Source organism: Oncorhynchus mykiss, chromosome 21, assembly GCF_013265735.2.
Source record: "Oncorhynchus mykiss isolate Arlee chromosome 21, USDA_OmykA_1.1, whole genome shotgun sequence".
NCBI classification, from domain to species: domain Eukaryota; kingdom Metazoa; phylum Chordata; class Actinopteri; order Salmoniformes; family Salmonidae; genus Oncorhynchus; species Oncorhynchus mykiss.
The window spans coordinates 60,810,263-60,815,055 of record NC_048585.1 but is presented as its reverse complement, the minus strand read 5'-3'; positions in this window follow the sequence as shown (position 1 = coordinate 60,815,055).

The window sequence follows — 4,793 nt, the reverse complement described above, 5'->3', positions numbered from 1 at the left end:
GATTTGGACTCAAATTGCAGCCTTGTCTCACACCTCGACATTGTGAAAAAAATTCTGTTCTTTGGTTTTTGATTTTTATTGCACACTTGTTTTCTGTGTACATACATTTTATTAAGTCATACACCTTACCACCAAGCCCACTTTGTAGAATTTTGTAGAATAGCCCTTCGTGCCAAATCGAATCAAATGCTTTTTTAAAGTCAATAAAGCAAGCAAAGATTTTGCCCTCTTTTTTTTGGTGGACGTGTTTATTAATTAGTGTGTGTAAGGTGTATATATGGTCAGTAGTGCGATGGTTAGGGAGAAAGCCAATTTGACATTTACTTATTACATTTTTTTCTTGAAGAAAGGTTTGAATTCTTGAATTCAAAATGCTACAGAAAATCTTTCCCAAGTTACTGTTGACGCAAATTCCCCTGTAATTATTGGGGTCTGATTTATCTCCACTTTTGTGGATAGGGGAGATGAGCCCCTGGTTCCAGACATCAGGGAAGCAGCCAGAAGTTAAAACCATGTTGAACAATTTAAGCACAGCATTTTGCAACTCAGGTGTGCTGTTTTTCAGCATTTCATTTCTGATGTTGTCTACACCACAAGCCTTTTTTGATTTAATAGATTTTAGCTTTTCATTTAGTTCTTGTTGGGTTATTGGGTAATCTAATGGATTTTGGTTGTTTTTAATGACTGATTCCAGGATGTTCAATTTTTCTTTAATTTCTAATTGGTTCTGGTTTAAGTCTTTTTGTGGGATGTTTTTGTATAGATTATCAAAGTAAGTTTTCCAAATTCCTACATCTTGTATGGCTAATTCTTGTGGCTTTGTTGTGCTTAAATTGTTCCACATGTCCCAGAACTGATTTTGGTCAATTGCGTTTTCAATTTCATCAAGTGTCTTGTTGGTATAATTCAATTTCTTGCATTTCAGTGTTTGTTTATACTGTTTCAGAGTTTCAAAGTATTCATATCGTAGCTCTGGGTTGTTTTGCTGCTTATGTTTTTTGTTTGACATTTGTCTTAGGTGTTTTCTAATTGTTTTACATTCATTATCAAACCATTTGTCAGAAACATTTTGATTTTTGCTTCTGATGTTGCATTGCTTTGGTTTTCTCAAATTTGCTTTCGATGCTGCTTTTTGGAATATGCAGTTGATGTTTTGGGTAGCTGAATTGACACCATCTTTATTGTTTTGGTACTGTGAGTTATTGAAAAACTGTATAGAGTTCATCATTTCATTTGAGTTCAATGTTTCAATGAATGCCTCTGCACTGTTTGGAGCCCATCTGAACGATTGGTTTATGTTGTAAAGTTTATTGGGCTGTTTTTTTGAATGAATATTGCCGGTTAATTTCTTCAGAAACACGTTGATCTGACTGTGATCTGACAATGGTGTCTGTGGTCTGACAGTGAATGCACTAATGGAGGAGGGGTCAATGTCAGTGATGGCATAATCGACTACACTTGTCCCAAGAGCTGAGCAGTAAGTAAACTGACCTAAAGAGTCCCCTCTGATTCTACCATTAAGCATGTACAGGCCTAAGGCTCGACAGAGATGTACTAACTCTTTTCCATTTTTGTTCAGTATTTGGTCAGGACTGTTTCTATTATTTATAATAGGGCTACTGTACAAGGAGGGGTGTCCAAATATGTGGTGGTTACCTCCCGCATCAGTGTAGTCAGGCTCAGAACCTGTTCTTGCATTGAAATCTCCACAAAGAAGCACTTTACCCTGCGCCTGAAATGTAATGATTTCTGTCTGGAGATTGTCAAAAAACTGATCATCATAATATGATGAATCTGAAGGAGGAGCATAAGCTGCACATATGTATACATCATTGTCACAATAGATTGTACCTTTGTTAAGTTTTAGCCAAATGTGAGTGGTACCTTTTTTCATTTCATTCAGTGCTAAGTCCTGCTTATGCCAAATGATGATTCCACCTGAGTCTCGGCCCCGTTTAACATTTTTATGTTTGATTGATGGTAGTAAACTTTCTCTATAGCCTGAGGGACACTGAGTATCTATGTCTCCACGACACCATGTTTCCAGTAGGATTATGATGTCCTGTCCCTTGATGTTTTTAATCAATTCTGGATTAGTTGTTTTATAACCAAAATGTGAAGAGTATAGGCCCTGGATATTCCAAGAGCTGATAGTTAATGATCTCATTTATAATAAGTGATATTCACTGGTTTGAGTAAAGTACATCGAAAAAAACAAAAAAAATAAAATATGTATATGTATACATATATATACATACACACATACACATATACATACATATACATACATATATACACATATACATACATATATACATACACATACATATATACATACACATACATATACACACATACATACATACATACATACACACACACACACACACACATACATACACACACACACACATACATACATACATATATATATACATATATATACACATACACATACATATATATATATATATATATATATATATATATATACACACATACATGCACATACACATATACACACATACATACATACATACACACACACGCGCACACACACACACACACACACACACCATTACATATAATAATTATTATAATACCGGTGTCAATACATTTAGGAATATTTGTAAACAAATGAATAAGAATGGAATAAGATTGCATTGTACTTATGTTATGTGCAATCTGCAACCCTGTGTGTTTGTGTGTGTGTGTGTGCCGCGTGCGTGCCCGTGTGTGAATTAAAGGGACTGTCTAGCTCAGTAGTCTGCATATTAGTTGCAGTAGTTGGCGCACCTCTCCTATCTCTGATTGTTCTAGGGGTCTTCTGCCAGAGGTTACCTCAGCATATGTAGGCTGACGATCTAATTGATACATGGTGTGGACTGCATCATGTGGTCTACTTCCCTGAAGGGCAGTGTTCTGACCGACCCTGGAGTAGTGGTCAGAGCTGTGTTGTGATGGGCTGGGTCTAGTAGAGCTGTGTTGTGATGGGACAGGTCTAGTAGAGCTGTGTTGTGATGGGCCGGGTCTAGTAGAGCTGCGTTGTGATGGGCCGGGTCTAGTAGAGCTGTGTTGTGATGGGCCGGGTCTAGTAGAGCTGTGTTGTGATGGGCCGGGTCTAGTAGAGCTTTGTTGTGATGGGCCAGGTCTAGTAGAGCTGTGTTGTGATGGGCCAGGTCTAGTAGAGCTGTGTTGTGATGGGCCAGGTCTAGTAGAGCTTTGTTGTGATGGGCCAGGTCTAGTAGAGCTGTGTTGTGATGGGCCGGGTCTAGTAGAGCTGTGCAGTGTTGGGCCTGGTCTAGTAGAGCTGTGCTGTGTTGGGCCTGGTCTAGTAGAGCTGTGCTGTAATAAGCCATGTCTGGCTCTTTTCTCCTCGGGATGGTGGAGGTACTGTTGTTTCAGAAGGTGGGGCGTGGGACCTTTGTTGCTGGGGTGATGGGTGTGTGGGTCCCTGCCAAGTGTTGCATCTTTTAGGTCCTTGGCAAAGGTTCTGATACTGTCCTGATCAAGATGTATATTATCATATAAGTGTTGACATGTCAGAGTGGGGTGGTGAGCCGTTCTGACGTTGAGCAGTGAGGCACAGTCCACAGTGATCTGTTGATTTATTTTGTCGATCAACTTTTCTGGGAAGTCTTTTCTTGGTAGGAGGGTGGACACAACTATATTGGTTGTTGGGAACATAGCCTGTGCCCGTTCTGCCACTCTTCTCACTGCCCCAGATACATTTTCACCTTTGGCATGAAGGTCGTTTGTGCCAGTGTGGATGATGATGTTGTCAGGGGTGTCAATCCTGGTCTGACTGAGTAGCTGCATTGCACTCTCAGTTGTAGGACACCAGAACTTATACACCTGGTGTCTAGGGAATAATCTTTCCTGGACTAAGAACTTCCCATTTGAATCAATTAGAATTGCAGTTGTGGGTGATTGTCTGGGTGGAGCAGACTGGGAGGCTGGTATTCTGACCTGGGCTGGAGCAGACTGGGAGGCTGGTAGGTTAACCTGGGCTGGAGCAGACTGGGAGGCTGGTATTCTGACCTGGGCTGGAGCAGACTGGGAGGCTGGTAGGTTGACCTGGGCTGGAGCAGACTGGGAGGCTGGTAGGTTAACCTGGGCTGGAGCAGACTGGGAGGCTGGTATTCTGACCTGGGCTGGAGCAGACTGGGAGGCTGGTAGGTTGACCTGGGCTGGAGCAGACTGAGAGGCTGGTAGGTTGAGCTGGGCTGGAGCAGACTGGTAGGCTGGTGCAGTGTCATCCGGCTGTGTAGTGGAGGCCATGCTGGTCTCAGGTTCTGCTTGTGTTGTACCAAGCTGGTGGACATGTTTTCTAGATGCAGAGGACACAATGACTCTCTGCCGGTTGAGGGTGTCAATGTACCTCTCTTTTTGTTCGAGCTCCTTTCTAGTTGTGCTCAGATGGTCTCTGAGGTCATCATTTGTCTGACTCAGCTTGTCCATTCTGCTTTCTAATTTAGCTATGGATGCTCTGCTCTCCTCCCTGAACTGTTTCATCTCTTCTTTGAGTTTCTGGACAGTGTCCTCCTCTTGAAGCTTCTTCTCTCTGAGTTCTATGACCTCTGTTTCGACTAGAGAGAGGGTGTTGTGGAAACGTTGCATAGCAGGTGTTCTTATTGAAATTGTCATGTCCTTGACTCTGTCTGCTGCAGGTGAGGTAGGTAAAGGGACGTTGAGGGCTTCCTGCTGGGTCACAGAGACCATTGGGGTCTGCTTTTCTCCATCTCCCTCCTTGACTTTTTCCTCATTTTCTGAGATGATGTCAGCGTCTTCTT